The 26,223-nt window shown below is 32.1% G+C and overlaps 1 protein-coding gene across 2 annotated transcripts in view; it reads left to right on the top strand.

The window, feature by feature from the left end:
- Window positions 1-17,648: 17,648 nt before the first annotated feature.
- LOC119836817 (paired box pox-neuro protein) overlaps window positions 17,649-26,223 on the top strand; it is a 38,436-nt gene continuing 29,861 nt past the window's right edge. Inside the window, exon 1 of one of the 2 annotated variants that reach the window (XM_038362291.1) lies at window positions 17,649-17,862. The gene's annotated coding sequence lies outside the window, so the exon portion shown is untranslated. Of the gene's footprint in view, window positions 17,867-26,223 lie in introns of both variants that reach the window. The other variant, XM_038362290.1, reaches the window with a different exon arrangement.

Below are 26,223 nucleotides of genomic sequence, written 5' to 3'. Positions count from 1 at the left end.
ATTGAATGAATAAATATTTGAGTTTGAATTTGAGTTTCTTAGTGTTAAATATTATTGTACAATAAATTATCTTGCTCGCAGAATATAGTTAAGTCATTAGAGTTCCAGGTTTTACTGCAGTTTTTTCGGAAAAAGGCCGATGCAAAATATTGTATTACATTACACTTACATTGTTAATTATATTCACATTCTCGGGAATGGTTTTTATTTCTTTGAGACTTTCAGTAAGAATAGTTTTGAATGAATATCTGGACATTTCATTAAAAAGGTTTCCTTTACCACAGTTATAAGTGTTTACTTGAAACTTTGAAATTTTTACTGAACCTACTGTTTAATAAAGATGCACTCTAAATATACTTTAACACGCTATATAGTTATAATAAGTCACTTGTTAAAGTTTAAAGTGATTTATTATTAATATTTTTAATTAATAATAAGTCACTTTAAACTTTAACAAGTGACTTATTATAACAGGTCACTCGATATTTAGCTACTTAGCTTTGCCGTGGTTTTTATTTAAAAAGAATCACGAATCCAAAGAATACCTGATTAGGAGGCTCATATCCGTCACCCTTTCCAGTCTCTTCCTTTATCCCATCGTCATTCCTTTCCTCTTCCGTTTACCATTTAAAAGCGAAGAGGCATTTGGTGGATGTGGAGAGGTGGAGGAGGTTCATGGGTGGAGGTGATCGCTCACCATGGGACGAAACTCCAGCTCAGATGTCGCTATTACATAAAAATATATGTATGAAATATATTATACAGAAATAACACTGAATCTTCGAACATATTGTTAAGCAACACACGAAGAGTTGGCATCCCCGCCCAAGTAGAAGTGGATTTCTAAGAAAACTATTTCGACAAATTGCACTGCGTATTGCCACCCACCTATCTGTTAGCTGGGAGTAGAATTCCTATGCGTTTACATTTTTACTGTAATAATAAAAAGCACAAGTATTCTCTTAAGTTTATTACACGAATACCTGTCATAAAACCATCTAAACTACTCATCAAAGAGACGTTTCTTGGGCGCAATATAATACTTTGAACTGAACACCAATCAAAAACGACGTCAATATGAACGCTTTTTACTCACTGAGATGAGGCTTCATACATTTTTCATGCGGACGTTCCGACGAGATCCATTCAACATTCTTAACACTATCTTCACATTCACCGATAAGCGGCTTTACTCCTTCGCAATATGGTCTACAGGAATTGTTTTTGATATCGTGTCTGTCTGTTTGAACGCAATTAAAGCGCAGAAACGCACGTCATTAGCGCACACGGCAATATTCCACGGTGTTTCTTGCTGGCAAACCGGTGGCTACAGGGTTTATCTCATATTTATAACTCATCTATCCGATCTGCCACGCAATTCTACGCCAAATATAGCAGTCGTTTTAGGTGTATTATGGTGTGAAGTATTATTGTAGAACGTGGCGATGCGTGTCGCTTGTAAACATGGAAGTCATTTTCATCCAGATACCGTAACCGATGCCATTGTAATATGATCTGTCGATTGGTATTTTGATGAGATCCTAGCAATTTTATTATGGCTTCATATTTGGAAAGCCGTTTATTAAATTGTGATATGTGAACGAGATAAAATAGTTAAGATGGCTCCCCGTACGTTGTTTTTACTAGATATTGTTTATGTCAATAAAAACTGTTGGGTAAATACTCCTGGTCGGTTTTTAAGATCATAGATTGTAGTAATGATGGTTTCTATACAGCTAATGACACTCTTATCAGTCTCGAACGATTTCCAATAAGATCACTCACGGCCGTGGATCGGACATTTATCAAAGTTACTGCTGTTATGAATTATATATACTGTTGTTAAAAGCTTTTATCCAACAAGAAATCGTCGTTTAACTCGGCATCTGATAAAAAATGTTGTGATAAGTAACGTATGTTAGTTATTTATGAAATTATAATTGATTTCGATACCCTCACCAGTTAATTGCTCAGCTAACGAACCTCGATGGACTTCGTGTGATTCTCAATGATAAAATATTTTACGTATAAGTTGATATGATTACGTACTCGTAATGTTGGGAGAAAATATTTGGAGCAGTACATTTAATCACACTTCAATAGAAGCATATTGCAAGCGCAATACTGTATTAGCGTGATACAATTGGAATCATTTTATTAATGAGAAATTTTGAAAGAATAGAAAAAATTCGATCACGAGGCAGGATTCGAACCTGCGTTTCTTGCCTAACCGTAGCAACGCCTAGCCTCTCGGCCACCCGTGATCCTGCCTCGTGATCGAATTTTTTCTATTCTTTCAAAATTTCTCATTTATAAAGCATTTCAATGCTATAAAACTAAAAATTAAATCATTTTATTAGTAAATATTTATCATCAATTAAAAGGGTTACACCCTGTGCGTAACCTTGTCGAAGTGGTTCCTATTTCAAATTAAAAAATAGACATTGTGTGTGCCTTTAATTGCGGATTTTTTTATTATCGACGTAAACTTGCAAGAGATAGAAGATTTCTGAATCGATTGATCTATCTAAAAAACAATGACAACTTTAAAAGAATTTATGAACACGCATCAGGCAGGTACCGTGAGACTATAACGAAAATTTCGTATAAGTGACACACAGTTTCTTCAGCCTTTCCATACTTGAGGCTCGGATGCGTTGGTGAAAACAATGAGATTTTCAATTCATTTTTTCCATACAGCCGCGGTTCCAATCATATCGGCGCAGCAAGAAGCGAAAATCTCCCGCGCAACCTTTTTATGTCTTCTTCACGATTCGAATTTTTCGGGCAAAACTGATTGTTTACCGGAAAAAATTACGCCTGTTAGCCGAATCGCCGCGGCCGGGTATAAATAAAAGATGCAGCGATCTGAGAATTTTGATTCGGTGCTTTTTGCGAAATGAATACCGACTGCGGTGTGCGCGCAAAAACACGGACGATTTTCGATTGAGTAGGGAACTGGTGTCAAGTGGATGTCGAGATTTATGTGCTACTGTTTAGAGCGCACGATTTCGTTTGTTCAGTGGTTGTATCGGCACCTGCGGTACATGTTTATCGTATCAGGAAGTGCCAGCGTGTGTGTACCTAGGCTCTGAATTAAACGGAACCGCTTATTTTTTAAATTATTAACTAATTATGTTCCTGTTCATAAATACTTAATTTATTATGCACAGATAAAGGAAATGAAAAAATGTTAAAACGTTAGATTTATAAATAAAGACAAATATATTAATAAGGTTTTCAAATTAATGTAGTTTTAATTTTATCGATTGCAATGTTTAATCACATTAAAATCGATGGCTTGGAGAAAGATGCATTTAAATTTGGTTTATCGTTTTGTCGTAAATATATCGTAATGTCGGACATCAATCGTACGGTATAAATATATTTGAGTCGATTGTCTTAGTTGTGAAATATGAAGTGTTTTAATAAGCGGTAAATTCATTTATGCTGAACGCCATTAACGGCGTAATTAATAAGGATGAGTCTGTAAAGGATATGTCATCTATTTACTATATTACAATACCAGAGACCCTAGAGATATTTTAATTGAACACTAGTTGTTGCCTGCGACGTTGTTTGCGACCAAAATGTGTGTGATGTTATTTGGGAAACAATGACTCATTTAAGGATATGGCATATTTTAGTATTAGACTTAGGACATGAGCAGTCTGGTTGTTACAGTGCGCAATTATTACATAGTTAATGGAATTACTTGAAACTAGTGGATAAATAAAAAAAATTAACGAAAGTCGGCCAAGTGCGATTCGGACGCGATACTTAGCATTCCGGATAAATATAACTAAAGAGGGACTGCAAAATAATTGGTCACCCATCCAATTTATGACCATACCAATAGCTGCTTAACCTCGTTTTTTATAATTTGCTGTTATAGTGGCAACAAAAATAATGGCAAATTATGGATAACATACGAAAAATTTCCAATTTAATTTTCATGGTTCAAGAGAAGATTTGATACAGTCTTTTGACAGACAGACAGACGGACGGACAGGCTGACAATGAAATATAAATATGGTCCCGTTTCACGGTTCTTTGGTACACCAAGGAAGGAACCCTAAAAGTACGTGAACAATTGTTTTTCTGCCTTTACTTTCTTAAAATATAGCAAAAAGCCACAACCGTGCCGTGCAGAAACATCTAACTCGTGTTGCAATTAAAAAGGTTTTTGTGTGATCCCTAATTTGGTATTGTCGGCGCCAATTGTTCTTATGTAGAAATACTTAATTAAGTCATTATTTATATACTGTTGGGAAATGTGGTAGGTCATTTTACATTGGTATTTGAATGATGTGATTGGTATTTCTCCTTTTTTCCGTCTGCAGGAAATCGATTAATAGAGCTATGGATTTTTTATTAAGAAAAATCCAACGAACAGATGCCATCCTTGATCTAGTAAGCATTAGATTCTATTATTTTTATATATAAATTATAATTATAGAATGTAATTGCTTCGAAGTATTCGCAATCGAAGCAGATGGAACTGTGCTGTATTTTTTTTATGGTTTCGATGTTTTTCTTAAGCTGCCTAAAGAAAATATAATGTAATTAGGGTTCATGTTATTATGTTTTTATCCATGTATTTTTTATGTCATTATTGTAGAATAGCGTTTTTATATTCAATCGAAGTGTTAAATCCATTGAGGGTAATGTTAATTTCGCTTAGCATAACATATTTTTATTACCGACTGCAATAAAAGAGGAAGATCTCAATTCGACTGTATTTTTTTGGGTTTGTAACCGATCAATTTTCGATGGGGTGAATCGATTTTGATGATACTTTTCTATTGAAAGGTACCCTCCGTGTGGTCGCTTTTGAATTTTGCTTTTTTTTAATATGACAACGCTTGATATATACTCGTAATAATAATAAACTATACAACCATTGTTAATCGATAAGCTGTCAATATTCAACAGAACCAGAAATTATTGCAATTAAATACATCAAAAGTTAATAATTATTATGATAGCATAGACGCATTAAACGCGTTAAACGCATTTTGTTGAGGCGTGTGGAGACAAACACGCAAACAATTTTCAGAGGACCATACTTCAATCGCGTGTAATCGTTTATAATATCGATTGTTAAAACAATTCCTTGTGGTTACACCACCTGTCTGCTCGTCACGCAGTCCAAAATAAGATAGTCCAAAAAATATCGGAAGGTCTAGTTGTCCGCGTCTTTTTTTGCGTAAACTTTTTAATGCCATAGTTGACCAAGGAGTTAATGGGCCGTATGTAGGTAGTAGTAAAAAATTATAATAATATAAAACAGTAAAGATGCAGCACCAGAAACTTATCGAAGTATGCAAAAAAAAAAAAAACAAAACACTATCAACAAAAGCGTATTGAATAAAGGCTTGTAGAAATATAAGCTAAACTCGAAGCAATTGGTGTTCAATTAAAATGTATATGCAGCAGTTAGCTGGCCACCCTGTGTGATTAGTTAGCAATTTGGCAAAGTTGGTAACATTTGGCCTGAGGCGGCAGAATCCGCACGCGACTGCAGCATGCGATGAGACTCGTGAAATATCACAAGTTTTATGTCATCCATGCGATATTTGGGTGTAATCTCTCTGATGATAGCTAGAAATAAATAAAAGTAATAGAGATAGCGAGACACTGCATTATCCTACTAATATTATAAATACGAAAGTTAGAAAAGTAAGGATGTGTGTGTGTTTGTTGCTCTTTCACGCAAAAACTACTGAACCGATTGCAATGAAATTTGGTACGTAGATAGCTGGACAAGTGGAATAACATATAGGCTTTTTATACCTTTTTATACCGATATTACTACGGGATACGGACTTGCGCGGGTGAAACCGCGGAGCGCAACTAGTTAAATATAATAATTAATAAGTACTGTAGTTATCTAGCCAGTGTTACTATTGAATTTAGTTCAATGCTAAAGATCCTCTTTAACCATCCTCACTTAGAAAATATAACGAAATTTTATGTACTAGGACAAAAAAGAGAAATTTTAATGTTATAAGGTTATCTGTTTATTTAGTTACGAATTATTTATACCATAATAGAAGCTCGCTCCATACGCTGTGCAAAGAAAGTCATCGCTTTATTCCATAAAGCAAATTGTAGTCATTTTCTTATACACATAATACAAATTGAACCAAATATAGACCGCCAGCGCCAATTAACAGTAATAACAAACCATCACTAATAAAGTTGAAATGAAAATGCGAAATATTAAACAAAAAGTCACAAAAATGCAGCCTCATTATGTCCTTACCGTAAGTGACTCGGTAAAGAATCAATTTTGTTTGTTCTCATGATTAATTTAAAATTCAAATTTCACATCGCTTATTAAATTAACTTATTCCGAGCGTAATGGCGCGTCCACTTCGTGTGGTGAATGAACAAATTATTAATAGCTGTGTGATTTTGAAGCTTATACTTTTGATTTTATAGCTTTGGGAATTGGTACTTGTATTTTGTTATTAATAGCCAAAGACAGGTGCGGGAAATGAAAATGCTGTGTAGATAATATGTGCAGCTTTGACAATGTTTCATGAACTTTTAATACGCTTTGTTTAAATTCTACTGAATTGTGTTACACCATAGTATTATGATATCTGTGGTCATATTCATAAAGTAAAATTTATAATTTAAAATTGACACGGTAAAAGGCCAATCCTAATAGACGAATAACGGTGATATGTCACTGACTTTCCGGATATGTGTCGGTATATATTCTTATATAGGCTAGTTATAAGAAGAAATAGGCCGTTTAAAAATCGAATAATATTTATTGGGAGTGAAAACTTCTTTAGCCGCATTAAGCACTATTTGATGAGGGGAATATTATTGGTTCGTATTACCACAGATAGCATAATACTATGTGTTACCAACATATGGGTTACAAAAAATTTCAAGATTTAGTTATAAAATTATAAGGTTTCACTTCTAGAGTTAATGTTTTTTTATTGTGTTATTATGACGGATTGTATTGAAGGATTTTAACGCGAAACTGTGTGTCCTACTTCATCTGTGTCTATTCGATATTTTTTTCTATTGTAAGGAATAATGCCTAGGCTAGATTATATTGCTAATATACTATCAAAATATAACTGTATTTTACTCAGTTAAAATGTCACGTGTCCCATTTCCCATCCCTTACACAAATGGTCTAGCAGAATCACGATTAAACGTAATATTAATTTCAAAAATAGAATAAAGGTATCAGATATTTGCGCGTGCGCTCCTTCATGTATGAAATCCGTGACAGTTCACACGACATCACAAGGGGCGGTCACATAATTCGATTGTTGGAGCATCTTGACATTTATTACGCCCCTAGTGTGTAGGGCGATTGTGTAAAGGGTAGTTTGTTATTTAATTTATTTTTAATAGCGAATAGAAATTTGACTTTTGGGTCTTTAGGCAATTAGCAATATTGTTTTTCCCGCCACATGAATACTTTAAACTATTTTATTATTTCTTTACATTAATCCTTGCAAAGAAACATAGAAAAGAAGTAATTAGTTACTATAAGTCTTAAAGTAAAACTCGACCAATAAAACTAAAAATACCACTTCTAGATTCATTTTTTCTTGAAATAGCTTCTATTGAAATAATTTGTTTATTTATGATAAATAAGCAAGCTACATTCTTTAAAATACGCCAATGTTTATATACTTAGTTAAACTTTATAAACTATTTACATATTAAATACATAACACTTCTTTCGGCTTTATCGTAGTCAAGACATTAAAATTGCCATACAAACCTTAGTATTTTGCATGCGCGTAATAATAAACAGAAGCCTAATTACCGCGTACATTTAGTTGAAACGAAAAAGACAAATACGCCCGGCTGCAGGTGTGACTGTAATAAGAAGAACGCTTAATAATCTGTATTAGTGTACACGCATTTGTCAAAACGCGTTATATTTATATGCGGGTGTAGTGACACTGACGGACCGGTGCCGATGGCGTTAATTACCTTTTAGTTATTGTAGAATTTAAAAATGGAACATTGTCTGTCTTCTTTTCTGTACGCAAGAGATACCCTATATATCTTAAGCGCGATTAACCATGAACCATAGAGACAGCTTTTAAGAAAAAATTTTATCTTTTTCTAGAAGCGGCATAGGCAAAAGTCATCATCTTCATCGATTACATTAATGCTGGATTGATAGTTTATTCGTTTGTTCATTCATGATAAATGTAGAATAAAGGATCTCTAGACTTTGGCAGATGGATGCTAAGTGGGATCAGAGGTTCCCGTTAAAGAAAAAGAAGAAGAATATCTCTAAATCTAAATAAATGTCATACACTATTGATACTTCATAGATACTAAATATATAAATTTGCTGTCTTTTAAATTATAACCAAGCTATTTGCATAAATATAGCAATATTATTGAATTATTCAGCACTGAATCAATCAAAGACCATGTGGCAAATGACGAAGTTTAATTGAGAAAATGCTTAAAGTATGTAAAATACATTACTAGATACACAAAGATACAACCTATCACCTGTCACTACAACAAAAACCCAATCCATAGACTGTCGTGTCCGAGTGATAAGTAAAGAAATATAAAAATCAAGTTGTGCGCACCTGCCTGCGCACGAGTTCACCAAATAACTATAATTTATAACAAATTACTTCACAGATGCCATTGGTTTTGGGTGCGTTTAACGTGGCAGGGGTGAGCAACCCTCTTAGGTGCACACATGCGTAGTGAGTACAAGTAATTAGGAAGTGACATAGACAAATAGAAGAAGAAAAAGTGTTTTAAACAACGCTCGAATCCAATACTGGTTTTCTGCTTTATTGTTCTCTAGAAATGAAATACGCAGATTCTTTTTGACGAACGGAGCGATACGCATACAGACGCAATAAAAATTGTAAGATAGCTTGTTTTCGTGTCTCTTTCCGACCCCGTACCTATCCGAGTGGAAACACGGGGCTGTCTGTCTGTTTCTCCGTCTGTCTGTTATTAGGCTGTATTTTATTATCCGTGATAGATATACAGGTGAAAATTTTCAAAGATGACGAATATTTGTTGCCGCTATATCAATAAATTATAAAAAATCGAGGTTTAAGTGACGCTAGGTTAGATAGAAAATTTATTTTTGCTCTATAGCTTCTACAAAAAGCTTTAGTGATGCGATTCCGACTCGAACTTAATCGATTTTATAAAGACGATAATTATCGACAAAATAAAATTAATATTAAAAAATATTTGACTACCTAGTAGTTAGTATAAAATTTGACATGATTTACCCCTTTCTATATATTATCTTACATATTCCTATCCCCTTATAAATGAGCAATGTTGCTGACCCCTGAATGAAGAAGTTAAAGTGACGACAGTTACTCGAACACGCATAAATTACCACTTTTATAAGCGATAACATAAAACAAGTTATAATTACTGGGTGGCGGAATATTGCCACACATCTGGCAAATACTATGAAATTATCTCTCCTCAAAGTTCATTATTTTACGTAATGATCCTACTAGAGGGACTCAATTGAAATTGTAATGGACTCAAATTGGGTCACAGAGTCATTAATGTATAGCAGAATATATTTTGTGCTGTTGCATAAGTAATTTTAGTTAATTTTGTATTCATTGTTGCTTAAAAATGTAACCTACATATCTTTATATTGTACTCGTGATGTGTTATCCCATTTTATAAAAGAATGTCTTCGATATGTCGATTTCTAGTATTTTATTAGAAATCCGCTTCCATATTGACCATTAGATTTTATTTTATACACAATTTTGAAAATGTTTAACGTTTAAACACCAAACGAAGTCTATATTTGTGTTTATGTATAAAAACAAAAACAAGAAATACCTACTTTTCAACTGTAATACTAGGTATAAGGTATTCGCGGACGAATTTTAACCAGCTCCCGCGGCCCCTTCACTTAAGCGGCTCGACGGAACACAGTGGGGTTTTGGTCGGTAGGAATCCGACATAACCCACGGCTTTATCTCCGGAGGCCGTGGGTATCTATGCAGGATTTCCCCACTTAAAAAAAAGCTGCTTTTAGTGCAACTTTTACGATTACTATAAATAAATTTGTGAAAATATGATACTTACATGAGAGTATACACTGTATATAAATAATAACAAGAGAAATAAAGACGTAAAATCTTTTCTAATCAGTATGTTGGCACATTGTTTGTATCGATTAGCATTGCTACAATCATTGAATGTTAAAGTATGTCCATATTATGTTTCTGCTCATTATTCAAGGTTCAAAATGCAATCACATTATAAAATATTTATAAATAACGAGACTAATTTGTCCGCTGATATCAGCATCTCCCAATTTCATAATTTGATGTGAGCATTCTCGTAAATTCTTATGGCGGAGTGAAGAATCAAAATGCTAGGTTAATAAGGACATTACTTTTTATAACTTTTTACGGTAATTGTTCCCATAGAGAGTTTGTTTGTAATTTATTTGTTATATAAAGGATACCAGCTTACTTTTGTACTACCAGGTAGTAGTAGGAACGTGGCTAGTGCGAAATAAACTAATAATATATCTCACTGAAGTGAGGTCCCGTGTCCCGTAGTGAGGTATGGAGCAGATGATAAGTAACATCTATTTCACTGATCGATTTTCTTAATGCACAAGTAGGTGATCAGCCTACTGTGTCCTGCCGGACTGAGACATTTATTTTGAGTCCCCACCGGGAATCGAAACTAGGACCCTCGTTTCTACGCTCACGCGTTAAGCACTGGACCAAGGAGGCGGTCATGGTCATGGTCTCAATGACTTCTTTAATTATACCACAGATAATATAAAAATACACTAGTAGCTATATGCAGAATTACATTTGATAATATAAGCTTATTGTGAGTACTTGTTCAAATTATTATAAAAAAATGCTTAAATATTGATGTTTAATTTGAACTATTATATAGAATTAATTATTTTCGTAGTATAGTTCACCAGGCACCTTCGTAGAAGCTTTGATTTGTACCAAAACACTGATTGTGATTTTAATAAAAAAATATATAAAATAATATAATACATACAAACATACTACATGTTTTTTATTAAAAAATTTATAACTATTTGCATCCTACTTCTACCATACAAATTATCAAAAAGGAACATCCACACAAATTCGACTATAGCGGCGCGTGCGCACTCGCTGTTTAGGAGCGTCTCCCGCCGGCGCTCCAACTGATAGCAAGCATCTGCTTAATTCGCTCATTACGCATCAATGTCAAATCGATTATCAATTTATTGATCAAATCGAGTTATGCATATGAAGCACGATCATACGAGTCTTCCCTGAGATGCTTTCTGGCTGAAAAATGTGCATCCTACGTAATTTGGTTTTCAAATGCATGATTTTTGAGCAATCTTTCACTATAATACGAAAGAATAAATAAACAAGCCTTTTCAATTGACTCGATATTCATGATAGCGTTGAAATTTATAGACATACTAGCTGCGCCCCGTGGTTTCACCCGCGTAAGTCTGTATCCCGTAGGAATATCGTGATAAAAAGTTGCCTATATGTTATTCCAGTTATCCAGCTATCTATGTACCAAATTTCATTGCAATCGGTTCAGCAGTTTTTGCGTGAAAGAGCAACAAACGCATACACATCATTACAAACTTTCGCATTTATAATATTAGTAGGATTGTGTTTCTTGTGAATATATAGACACATCAATACACACGTTGTTAGAAAAATAGCAAGCTCTTCTCTATGAACTATAATAACCTAGCTTATGTAATAAACATTGACTACTTAGGTAGACACATTTCCTTATATAAAAACTGATACATTAAACGAAGCATTTTATCATCCAAGTAATTAAAAAAATAAATGATTATAAAATATAAATCAACCAACGGAAGTCACCACATTCAATTGAAATATATCAAAAATACCCAATTAACATTTCGAAATAAAAATTATCTTCTTAAGCATGGCTAATCTGTGGCAATTTAAGTTAATTTAATATATATTAAATTGCCAAACGTTGCTAATTGCACGAATCATGATAAATTAATATTTGAAGCACCTTGGAAGTAATAGAAATGTGAAGTGTCTAAGATTGTATTCCAGTGTTCATTTCAACCTGTTTATTTATTTCAATCTTATTTATTAGTTTGTCAGGATAAATTGCGATGCAAATGTCTTAATAAACGATGTAGCCAGCTCAGATGTAGAGAAAGTATGAATTACTTACTACGATTTCATGATTTATGTGAATGCAATGATGTGTTTCGAGGAAGGGCAATAAAGACTTCCTGAAGATAAAGCTAAGTTTAATATCTCCGTTTCTTTTATGTGTGCAGTCACAAAACAATTCAGATTACAGGCGTTCCCGCGTTACAGGTGAATGGCTAAATTGTAATTCATTTAGAAGTGAGCTTTTATTGCCCATACAAATTACACATTCCAAATGGAATGTTTATTTAATTTTTCTTTTTCGAATCTTAACAGCCAGCTTATATAACCTATGTAACCTGTGATGTCACCACAGATAACATAAATCATAATTGTTCATAAATGTCATAATTTGATATGTAAAAGTGATAATGATTCCTCATTATAACATATTAAGTATGATATTCATATTATTTAGAATTAATCCAACAACTGAAGTAGCTACTGATTTTTTTTTATTTTCGTTTTTGAGCTCATACGTGTCTTATTTAATAGGGCAATATACATTTTCAACTTCATAATAGGTAATAGTAAATCACTAAATGGGTAAAATAAGAACTCGTCCGCAAACCGCATAAGTACATTAATAAAATACACAAATGCAAATGAACCGATCATTGAACCAGAAAAATAATAACTCAATAGCTTGAATGGTTTCCTGACACCAATTAAAAGTTTTTGTCGAATGGAATTAATAAAAACCTAATGGGATGCGAATTGAATCCACGTTGTCTATCCGACCACGCCCTCGAAGCGGCACTGACAAAAATATATCTATTCCATTCACTCTCTTGTAAAAAGCGATAGCTTTGTTCACATGTAGGTACGAACTTTCCAATGTGGAATCTGTGATATATGGTTTATTGTTGAATCGAGCTTTAATCGAGTTTTATTTCAATCGATGCGTTCGAAAACTTGTTTTCATTCATAAAATTTTTGTATATTAATTGAATTTAATAGAACAATGGACATTTACGATGTTAGTAATGACGTTTTTATAAATTAAACTTTGTTTAAATATTTTTGAAGTAGATAAACATTTTTTTTGTAATTTAAATAGAATATAGGTATGTTTTACGTTTCCCAAATAGGTGCAATAAAAAGATGAAATTGAATAAAAATAGAATATGAATAGTAAAAATTCAATGTGAAAATAACTACTTAACTATCTATAAGTAGTGTCGTTACAGATAAAACGATCGATAAAACTAAGAGATAGGTATTTATTTTAATTAAATTATTTAAATGGATTAGAAAGTTTAATTTGCTACTCAAACAAATGAAAAATTATAAACGGAACGAATTTTATGACTCACCATATACTTATATAGAGATTATTATTTAATTTAAATTGGTTTATTAAAACAAGCCTAGCATAATTTCAATTAATATTTACTTATACTCGATATAAGATAAGAAAGCCGTAAAACATTTAACGGCCTTATAATTTATTTTAAAATATTACGTAGGTAGATAAAAGATTTAAAATAAGCAGATGTAACGATAAATGCGTAGTAAGTAACTCATATTTTATGACATGTAAAGTGATTGTTATAAAAATACGACCAACCAATTATAAACTTAGCAAAGGTTTAAATAATTGTTAAACACATGAATGACTTAGTGCTTAACTATAAAAATTAAAACGGTTCTCTTAATTGTGAAAAATAAAACCATAAAACGTTTGTAACCAACTACAATAAAACAATTGAGCTAACCGATTCATAGGTAAGCCAATTTTATATACACAATTTTTGGAATTAAAAACCCACCGACGTTAATTTTTGTATAAATCAAAGAAGCAAGAAAGAATAGTTTTAATCACCATTACAGATAACATATTCCGTAACGCGTAGGATAAGGATATGTCAACTGTCATAGATATATGTATTACCTATATAGATTGTGTGATTTACTTATCTGTGGCACATATTATTACGCGCCATTTATGCAGTTGGCACGCGAACAATGAGTCATTAGGTGTAATTTTTTGGGAGATTATTACTTTTTTTTTACAAGAAGTCTGCCAAAGGAAAGTTGTTAAAATTGAGTGTATTTTTGTTATTTTGCTGTGTAATTGCTATGTGCTGACGGAAGGCAGATGCGTGTGACTTTTTTTCAAATTTTACGTGCACAATTAGTGTGAGCACGTATACAATGGACGTGACGAGCTTTTTATAGAATTCTTTACTTGCTTTTAATATTTACTGGTATAATCCTTATTTATTTCAATTGAAATATTTGTAGGTCAATTGTGTTTTCCTAATGTTAATTGAATATTGCATAGATATTCACACTCACACATATTCACACATTTGAATAATTAAAAAGGTTTTCAGTATAATAAGAATTGATATTATTATTATTTTTTATATTGGAACTTTTTCAATTTCTGCATTTAATATTATATTTTCACATTATTATCTGAGCCGATTCTTTTGCAAAAATATTTTGAAATTTACTTGTCTGGTTGAATAAATGGTTTCATCGTTGGATATGTTCGTTACTCAAGTCTTGAATGCTTTAGGCTAGATATACTGCCATGATGCCACAGGCGAAGCCGTGCGGCCCGCTAATATTTAACAAACTTTTATATAGATATTAGATACATTCTAACGATGCGCCATAATGATTACTAAAACTATACCACAATACTGTATCTAACTCGCAAGTTCAAACATCAAGTGGTCGCCTAAAGCCCCATAATACCAGGGTGCTTGCTCGGGTGCAAAGCAGATTGTATGTATGATAGAGCGGATGCACGCTTTGACATACAAATAAATTACATATAATTTCTCTAATAAAATTTTATCTGTGCAGATATTATCGTTCGGAAATACGTCGCATGTTACGATTTTGCTAACATCTTTGAATGTAAATGATAATCGTAGTGGCTAATTGTTGAGTTTTAATTGTCGATCATTTTATCGAGTTAATTTCATCAAGTATTTTTGTATAAAAAACAGTAAGCTTTACTATTTCCTTAGTTACCTTTAATTTGTGATTGTTTATCTATTATTTAATTAATTTAACTTGTAGGTAATTGATCAATGTTACCTATAATAATATTATAAAGCTGAAGAGTTTGATTGTTTGAACGCACTAATCTCAGGAACTACTGGTCCAATTTGATATATTCTTTCAGTGTTAGATAGTCCATTTATTGAGGAAAGCTATAGGCTATATGTACCACGGGCGAAGCCGGGGTGGACCGCTAATTATGTATACCAATGTATATAGTATATGTACCAATTATTTAAACTTTAAATGTATTAAGTTTTCTATGATATTACTGTGTTCACAATGTAAATAATAATGAATTAATTCTGGTAACTAAGTAATTATATTATCTATACCTTCATATCAAATTTAGTTCACATAGCGATTTAGACTACAACTCTAAATTGATAATTTTTCACCTGATAAATTATACTCATATACACTCCTTTGAAGGCCATTTTTATCCTTGCTAGGGGACATGGGGGTTACAAGTAACTTCTAGAAACCAAAATCATATGAACAAATATATAAATTTTAATTAAAGCAAGACTGTTAATAAACTTAACCGAACAACAGCGAGAAATTGGTGCGTAATGTGGGATCAAACACCATGAATTTTAACTAGACTGGTGTAAGTAACGAACTTATGTACCTTTGAATCTCTGATACTCCCTGTTAGTTGGTTCTCACGGATTGTTTTTATATTAAACTGTCATAGCTAAACAGATTATATCCAGAATCTTCGATACCGGCTATAATTAATGTGTAAATACTCAATTGTTTAGTAGGCACCTAATGAAACAATACCTACTCCTTGTTAGTACATACCTCTAGGTACTCAAATGCTTAATTAATAGTAGTTGTGGTTTTAGTTCACAAAAGCTAGTAAATGAATAATTAAATTCAATATATTATAGTTATATATATGAACGGTCAATATAGTGCAATATTCATATAAATTTGATCGTAGAATATATAGTAGACCGTAGTAGACCTATATAGTAGACCGAGCAAACTTTATACCTACACAGTTTTCCGACAGTAACAAGGGGTAGACCATTATGGGTATATAAACTAGTTACATACAACATACATAACGTACTACGTAAATAAACAACTAGCGTTAATTTAAATATAAGAATCAATGTATTTATACTTATTCGCTCATGACCGGTACCACAAGCACACAAACAGATGAACCCTCCCATGACGTGAGACTGCTGTCTGCTACACCTATTATAAACCATTACATCATAACGACACTATTAAATATACCTGTTAAACTATTTTACCTTTAAACATTGTTTTAATAAGGTTTAGAACTTTATCCTATTCTATTAATATGGGTTTTTCATGTACCATTCGATATAAATCCTTTTTAACCTATGTCCATTTTGATATAACTGTCTTTAATATTGTAGATAAGTTGTTATCTATTTCTATTGATAAATGAAATTGCTTTTATAACTTGTAGCATATAAAAAATTAAGAAGCACACACAATGTTTGTTTTTAAAATAAAGTATTTAGAAATAATAGAGATGTTAACGTTTTAAAATATGATTCTCCTGTATTTCTTTTACATAAAAATACTATTGTCCCGAGATCGGCAGAGAAATAAAATGTGTGTATTCATGAAACAGATAGATATAAACTATAGCTTCCATATAAACAAATATCCCTGTTGGAGCTTACATCGTTTACTCATATGTTACTATATTTTCAAGTTCTCTAACCTAATATTTCAATCCTAATAGTCAACGTTTAATTGCGTTTTTATATTAATTGTCATATGATCGGATAGGACTAATGAAATACGAAATATCATCGCTGTAAGCGCACAGGAATCATCAATGCTTTTGGAATGTTAACATAAAGCATTCACTAAATCAATTTATCAAATTAATTATAGAATTCGTAAACACAACGGAAACGCAACCAAACAAAACGCAATCCCCAAAAAATAGTCCGTTCAGAATAACTTCATAACTGACTTGTTAAATAATAATAAATGATCCCGAAAACTCTTCAAGCAATTTCGTAAAGCGCTACCCTTAATCCTCCCTACGTCACCCTAATAGAAAACGTCCACAGCTATACCTACCGAATTAAATTTTATAAGCGGTTATCTTCCCGCCCAGATGCGCTACTCTTAAAACCACAGACATGTCTCTTGGCCTTATTCCTTTGAAATAGAGTTTAAAATAGCGCGCACTGATACAACAAAAGCTTATAGATACGTCCATTGTAACTAGAGCTTTAGGATAGAAATCTGTTGTTCTGTTCAGTTCATGTTTGTATAGCGGTAAAGGGGCGGGGAAGTTCAAGAAGGCTGGTTTAACTAATAGGTACGGGGAAGTGTGAAGAAGCTAAGAGGTGTAGCGGTCCCCTCCGTTCCGTTCATAGTAGGCGGGGCTCAGCGAGCGACACGGTGCGAACCGTTACAAGCGCTCCACGCTTCGTGACGAGAACGCGTAAAGGAACGCACGGTTTGCGCGCGAACGATCACAAATTCGAACTTTTGAATTTCGAATTATCATTATCGCATAGATTTATTTAGTGCTGTGTTTGTGTTAGTGAACATTGAACTGTTAGTTGATTATAACTTTCCGATCGTAGAATGGTAAAATTTATCTTTGAATTTAGAAGATTCGATTGCTGAAGTAGGTAAGACTTGATTTTTTTTTAATCTAATGAACCATAAAATATATTACTTGTTTGAATTCCTTACGTCTCAGATTCCTATTTGAAAGAGTATTGTGTAATTCATTTATGCTCTTCTGCTATCGTTTAATAAGTAAAGAATGATTAAAAATAAATTGTCCTATTAATTTCCATATAACATTTTAATAAAATTTTCTTCGTTTAACTCTACCGTTATCTACTCATCGTACAAAAAGACATCAACGCATCCTTATTACTGAGATTCCAGTAAATTGGATCTTTCCTTCATTTTACTCCAGTTAAAATTATATTGTCTTAAATTCTCGTATATAAAATGATTTTAATGCGGATTATTTCAATAATCATACCCACCATAATGGAAGATAGCCGTTTAATATATAAGTAAATTTATTTGATCATATATGTACGACAGATTTATGAGTCGGACGACTTTACGCTATATTTTGTATAATCATACTAGTTTAAACGCTTAATATAGTTTATAATTATTCCATGTAGTCTCCGCTATCTCTATATGCATAAAATTCTCTTGCCACAATGTTAGTTACCATACTCCTTCGAAACTGCTGGACCGTATCGAATGAAATTTTTTTTTTCCATATCGGGTAGGTCTGAGAATCGGTCAAAATCTATTATTTTTCATACCTCTAATCGATAACAGTATGGCAGAACAGAGTGCTGGATCAGCTAGTATTTATATACATGTATTCTATGTATTGGTGCTACAAACAACTTCCCAATGAGGAATTTATAACGTTCAAAATTAAGTTTTAATTAAACAAAACTTTCATTATTGTTCAATGATCTTTTATTATTAAATGCCATTAAATTGCATTTGTCCGTACTGAATAAGGCCTTGTTATTTGTTTATTAGAGGCTTCGCATTTCGCAATCTTATGAACATTTATTTGGGATATCAAGTATTTATAATCCACAATCAATATTCATCACAAAAGAGCAATACCTTTATTTTAATACACGTACAAAATAATATTTATAATTTCAATAACCAACACATTATACTAACAAGCAAGAAATTAAAGATGTATGGATATGCCAAATATGGTGCGGTTTGTAAAAGGAGACATGTAATAAACTCGTCGAGGGTGACAGACAAACATAACCTATTTCAAGTGACGGCTATTTATTAGGTGTCAATGTTATGTCGTGTTTTATATGATTTTAAAAGGTATTTACGTATTACAAGGCATCTATATGATTGTACCTACTTGTAGTTTTTTATTAGAGCAATATGCCTTTATTTGTTGGGAAAATGTATGTGGTAATGCCATTCGATTATTATAAAATGTTTAGTTCTTATGTGTGATCTCTTGTACCGGCATCAATTGCATATGACGGATAATATTACATCGATATATATTCAAAAGGGGATTTGCGAAACTCTAATGTGTTATTTTCCGCGTTAAAAACGTAATATTAGTGCTTCTTCTTTCTTTCTTCGCCTCTTTATAGATCTTTACCTTCAAGTGTATATACAATGAGCTGGGAAGGGACTAGCTCTCTTAACGCAGGTAATACCTAGCAAGATAGCCAGAGCCTCTCAAACAAAATTGTACAATTAAGGTGAAAAAAAGATTTATTTATTTCTTCACAAATACGTGATGACATAAGATATAGTACAGATTTAGAAGGATATAGTAAAGGCTTCAATACTTTGATCAATATTTTACATGTTATAAAAACGAATCTGTAAATAATATTGTTGTTATATACCGACACAGTACATTTTTTTAAACAATGATTATTTACTACATTATTTACTATTACATTTTTTTGAACAATGATTAAGTATAATTAGAACAGATGAAAACCAATAAAAAAAACATATAATCACAAAACAAATCAAATAAATTAGTTTTTGAATTGTAAATCCGAAAGTTTGTGAGGATAGAGTGATGGATGTATGAATGTTTGTTACTCTTTCACTCGATATCCACAATACCGATTTTGATGATATAGCAGTGATGAGTCCTTTATACCAGAATAGAACATAAGCTGTGTTCTTGCTTTTGCACTGGAATTCGTCCGCAGGTATAACCGCGCAGCACAGCTAGTTTCCTATATTACATTGCCAACTTTTTAGGTAAATAAATAGGTATAATATTTTCTACACGGAGATAATTACATAATAAAACGTATCTATGTAAGTATAGTAAAATATTTAACCTTAAAACTATTAGATTTTCATTAATATTCATACGTTAAAATAAAAACACACTGTCGTTTTATTGTTTTCAACAACACTATAAAAAACGAAACATGACTATAAAATTAACTTTCGAATGTTTATATGTCTCCGTCGGAAATTTTTTCACATATTTTACAAAAAAGCTGAGTTGTTTCGTTAAACGTGGAATTATATTTAAACTAACGTTCGGCCGTGTCTTCGTCGGAGAATTAACTAAGTTAAATCTATCGACAAAGTAAATATATTCAATTCCACGTAGTGGTATTTGTATTATAATATGTTATAAATATAGCAACTTACAATGTAACCATCTCCATTGCATTCATAAAAATATCTTGACTAGCTCAATAAAATATCCGACGGTAATCTCAAAAATTTACTTACGTTAAGTTTAGTCAGAAAAGCGGAGTACCTGCTAGAAATAAAAAAAAAACATACACAGCGTAACATAAAATAAATAAAAGCAAAGATTAAAAATTTAAATCTAATATATGAGTTACAAATTGCTCGTAAACTTAAACACGAGTTGATTTTTTAAATAATAAACATTATAAATAACTTAACGTCTACCATACTTTCACTATTCGGCTAGAAACTACCAAGATATATAATATGTAGTTTAGTTTGCTTTGACCCATTCCTTATCAGTGTTGCCACAATCCACAAATTTAATAGAAAAATTATTTTAGGCCAGACTGTAAACTTTAAACATGCGATACCTGACACTGATTTAAGTTTAACGTGTAAATTTATACCTAAATAACACGAATGGTTATAATTGTGAACAAAATATAAAGTTTTAAATTTAAACAATTTAAATTGCTTTAAATAATTTACTTGAATTATGAAGGCTGTGAAACAAAACGCCTTCGTTTGTTTGAAAAATTGATGAAAAAAGTATGCTTTCGGCGGGAAAGAGTGATTGTAAAGTTTTATATTTTTTCATGTAGCGGCAAAGCTTGTTGTTACCTATTCTTATTTAATTTTCTCATCGTATACTATAAGGAAAATAATAGGCCATGTCATAGTAAGCCTTGCTACTTTAAGTAAATACCAAAATAACACAAAGAAAAAACACATTCAGGATTTGTACCTTGTGTTGTAAAGACACTAACAGTTTCACGTTTAACGTTTGACTCCGTAGTGAGTCTTCATTTATGACGAGATTTAATATTACATCGAATTAAAAAAAAAAAAAAAAAGTTCGACAATATATTAATTAAAAACAAAAAATAAATGTAGTTTAAAATACAATTTCAAAATTTGTAACAGTCTACATAATACCAAAAATCTATCAAAATATTTAAAAGCGAAAACTTCTGCAGTTATCTCGTGGGAGAGTTCAGACAAAATAGTTTCTGTGTAGTTAGTGCTTATTAACCGCGTGACAAAAGAAACGGTTTATAACCACAGATTATATCTCATGTAATGTTGCTAGATGTTATTTTATCATTGATAGAAATTCTTGATTTCATGATTTCTTTGTATAAGAGTAGAAATGTAAAAATAGAAATTGAGTATATTCCAATAATTTAATAGAATCATCGTGCACTATACTTACCTTAAACATTTTTTTTATTCAAGTCTTTAATAAAATTGTACGTAAAAGAAACCTTATCACTAATTTAGATCAGAAAGAGTACAATTTATTGGGCTTCCTTATCACATACTAGTAATGGTGATTTTCTGAAGCTAAAATACAAAATTAAAATAGCCAGCCCACAGACATGTTCTCGTTTACATAAAATTAATTTTCAATTCATTAAGTTATTTTAATTCAAAGGAATATGTTTTATTTACAAATTTTTAATGTGTACCTATTAATAAACATTTATGTGTGTTATTCTAGAGACAGCTAAACAATATTTAAGAAAAATCTCATGCACAGATAAAATCTGCGTTCAGCTTTGCAATGCCGTCAAACAATTCACGAATATTTAAACAAAAGATGCTATCAGTGCAGTATTTATTCGATATGTAATGTTCAAAATGTAGGTTATTCGTTTCTGGCAATAAAAATTGTGAAATATTGGAAACACAGAAATATTTAATTGGCAATTCAAGTAGGATTTAAATGAAATATACCTCATTCATCGCGATGTCTGTTTATTGATATTTTTAGAATTTTATGATTTCTCATGCGTACCTTATATGTGCACAGATACCATAATACTGGTTGTAGATAATTCACGAGTAGTACTTATTGGAGTTTCGACAAAATCGGGAATTTATTATTTATTAAATTAAGGCAATCAATGAATATTTTTGGTTGATGGTCGTGACTGTGAACATTTTATTCTTGGTTCTTTTTCACCTTGAAAATACGTGAAGGTATTTATATGCAATTCTTGCAAAGTCCTTTTTCTGTACAAATTCCACATTATTAAGTAATGGTACAATAACTCAAGGGTGTTAAACCAAATCGTTCGCGTGTCGTTCACTCTATAATGATGTTGATGATTCTTGTTCAATTTTACACCCAATTTTCGCACCTTACGCCACTCTCTCCCTATAATTGTGTAATTAGCTTCTTATACGCGGACAGGCATCAATTGAATCCAGCTCTCTCTCTCTTAAGGAAAACGCAGCAGTGTGATAGGGACGGTATAGTGGCAAAAATTTCTAGGGCTCCAATGCGAATATTATTTACGGTCGATTGAAGGATGGTTTTATGAGTTTGAAACGTATGCAACTGTTGTTAGGGTCTTGTTGTTTTTGATTAGGTGAAAGAAAATGTTGGCTGGTTAGCCCGCGGGTTGCGTCGGGGTTTGTCTGTCAACTGCAATTGTTGTGGTAATTTGAATAAATGAAGTGAGGAGGTGTTAATGAACCATGTTTAAGGATACTCAAAATTTAATGTGAGTGAAAAAATTAGTGAGAGTGTTGCGAACAACTGCCGCGATACTGGGAACTGCCGCGATACTGTTGAAAATTGGTTTGTAGTGAAAAGAGGCTGATTACCTACTTGGTATTTTGTTACATTGTTTATTATAAGTGTTTTTTTATGATAAAGGTCGTAATTAAATAAGGAACGGGAGTTTAGTTAGTTTAGATTCAATCATATATGTTGAGATATTTGAAAAATGATTTGATTGGTTAGTTATTGCAAAATTACTGTGACTAAGTAGATATAAAATTTGTATATAAACCATTTATGAAAAGTTTTCAGGGCTCAACAAATTTACTATCATTAGTTATTAAGGCGATGATGCAAACCATCTATGAAACTGACCCGTGTACCAAGTTTTTTAAGTAAGAAATCGAGGTAACTTTTATTTTTCTAGTAAAATCAGAAACGGTTAGCCTGTACCTATTTATTGTGAAAGAAGTGACGAGTGAAGTTAGTAAATGCTCGTTTTACAAAGTCGTTAAAATCCAGCTAAACAAAGACTCGTCAAAGCTAAATATCAGATTGACGAATAAATTAAACATTACGTTTTTCGGATTTTTCCCCTATCTACCTACTCCCATTTTATTAACTCATGCTGACTCAAAATTGCGTAAGAACAAGAAAAAAGCAAAGGCGCGAAACAAGCGTTGAAATACATCAGTATCACTGCATATTTTGTAATATTCCCAATTAGCGATCCACCCCGCTTTGTGCGTCGTACATATAATATAGCTTATGTTGAAAGATTTTTTTTTAAATTAATGCAGTACTCTGTGTGATAACAAACATATATATTTCCATATTCGGTATCGGTACCTGTAATACAGATTATTATCTAGTACGGAACCAACGTTTTTTTTGTATGTGTTTATTGTATGGTTGAGAAATAAACTTATTTTATCATTATTATAACAAAAACATTTCCACTTTATAATATTAGTTTAAATTTCTGCGAAACTTTCCTAACTTTTAGTCTCAAAAAGTGCCTTCTAAAATGATAATGAAGAAACATAGAAAGCTAAATACGAAAAGAGATATGGGTAGACAGGTACAACAAGTATCTTCGCGTAGGGTTCACTAAATATTAAGTGTGTAATGTTAAATTTAAATGCTGTCTACTACTAACATATACTCCTTTTCTTTGTTAAGAATGCAGCCATAAATATAGGGACTACCTACTACCTGATATATGGAGACTATAGAGAAATAGTTAAAAAATTTAAAAATTGATATGATAGTGATTAAACCGTTTCAGTTTTAATAAATGTACCATTGACATTGTGTGCTAATATTTCACAATTTCAGCTTATAAACCCTTGAAACAAACTAAAAAAGCGATAACCATTAAGCATTACAAGCAAGCGTGTTTCACCTGCATTGTTAACATTTCACAAAAACTACGCTACAATCAAAGTCACCGTGGTTCGCTAAAAACACCTATAAATCCAGTGCGAATTCATTAAAATTTAGTCTTAACATGTGCTATCAAGTTTCATGTCGCACGAAATATGCTAATAGCCCCCCTCTCCTACTTTGTGTCAACGAGAATAATACCCTAGTTTTTGCGAAGTGAACTTAATTAGAAGAGTTTGATATCAGATGTATGCGTTAGTTGCATGTAGAACTGTATGAAACATGGCTTTTCGTCGGCTGAAAGAGCTAACAGTGTTGCCGCTTGGTAATGCTTTATTTTGGAGTAGATAATTAAACATACATATTACTTACATATTTAATTATTCGCGTCTATTGATGAGCATGTATGTATTGAGGAAATGAAATTTAAATAACACTTATATGTTGTATGTAATTTAGATCGTCTCATAAATAGGTAAATAAATTTTGAATGTATTGTAACCCCATGGGATAAATGAAAATATGCTTGCTAGAGCATGAAATAATTATGGAATCCTTTTATCTTAGTTTATTTTTTTTTGCAAACATAATTTTCATATTGAAAATTAGCAATGTTGTTGCGCTAAATATACTATTTAATAAAAAAAGTAAATACAACTTGTACACGATTGATTTCATTTCATAAGCGGTCAATATAACAATAACATTATAATTACCTAAGAGCACATGAGTTACAATTTACTCATAGATTATACACTTATATACTGGAATTTACTCTTGCTCCCATTATTTAAAAGCTACATTGTCTTCGTCGTCTGTCGTTTCAAACGTAGGACGTTCAGTGCTAGACAAAGGCCTCATCCAAAGATTTCTAGCTCGATCGGTCACCGGCGGGCTGCGTCCAGCCGCTCCCTGCCACTGAGACCAAGAGGTCTGTCCTTAAGCTACACATGGTTAGTTATCGCAATTAATTCGTAATAACTCTGAATTCTACTATTTTTTATGTTATTTTATACAATTTATTTAAAGCGTAATATTAAAAAACGAAGAAGATATACAATCTTCATTATTATTAAACCAAAACTTATAAGGATAGATATATTTAAAAGTTCATGTACGTACTAACATCTACGTCACGGTGAGATTTTATGCATAAATTTGTGTGATTATACTACTCATTTTAAAATCTTATATTATTCCATACACATTTATCAATATCATTTAATATCGCAGACGAATTACGTATTGAAATCAATTGTTTAAATGTTGTATTCTAAACATACCACAACAAACAACCCGAAATAATATTCGGCCTGTATACATTGCGGGCTTTCCAACAATGACATTTACCAATCTTCGCATGAACATTATATGGCAACGCTATAATGTAAATTCATTATCAATAGTACAATTAATAAAATATATTCCTGGACATGAAAGCGAACTCAGAATTCAATTAAGTCGGAGCTAGGTACCAACCGTTAGGTTATGTACGTTACATTTCCATGCTAACGGTGTATCTATTATGGTTTATTTATTAGTATGAACTTATTAGATACGAGTGATTGATTGAAATTTTATACAGCGTGGTTGTTAGAGCGCTATAGTCATAAAATCCCGATGAAAATCTTCTGTAAGATAATTTATTTATAGAAGATTGCAATTTATCCTGGACACACTGTGAACATTCCGTGCCAAAAAATTCTGACTTCATTAAACATGCTTTCTTGACACTCGTGTAAATTATATTAAAATGGAAAGTGATTTGTAATGTACATACCCATGAATATTCATCATCATCAGCCCATACATGTTCCCAATGCTTGGCAAAGGCCTCCTATGTGGGTTCAGGTTATAATCCACCACGCTGGCCAAGATATCATATGT

The sequence above is a fragment of the Zerene cesonia genome, chromosome 25 (assembly GCF_012273895.1).
Source record: "Zerene cesonia ecotype Mississippi chromosome 25, Zerene_cesonia_1.1, whole genome shotgun sequence".
NCBI classification, from domain to species: Eukaryota; Metazoa; Arthropoda; class Insecta; order Lepidoptera; family Pieridae; genus Zerene; species Zerene cesonia.
This window is presented reverse-complemented; position numbering and strand designations above follow the sequence as displayed.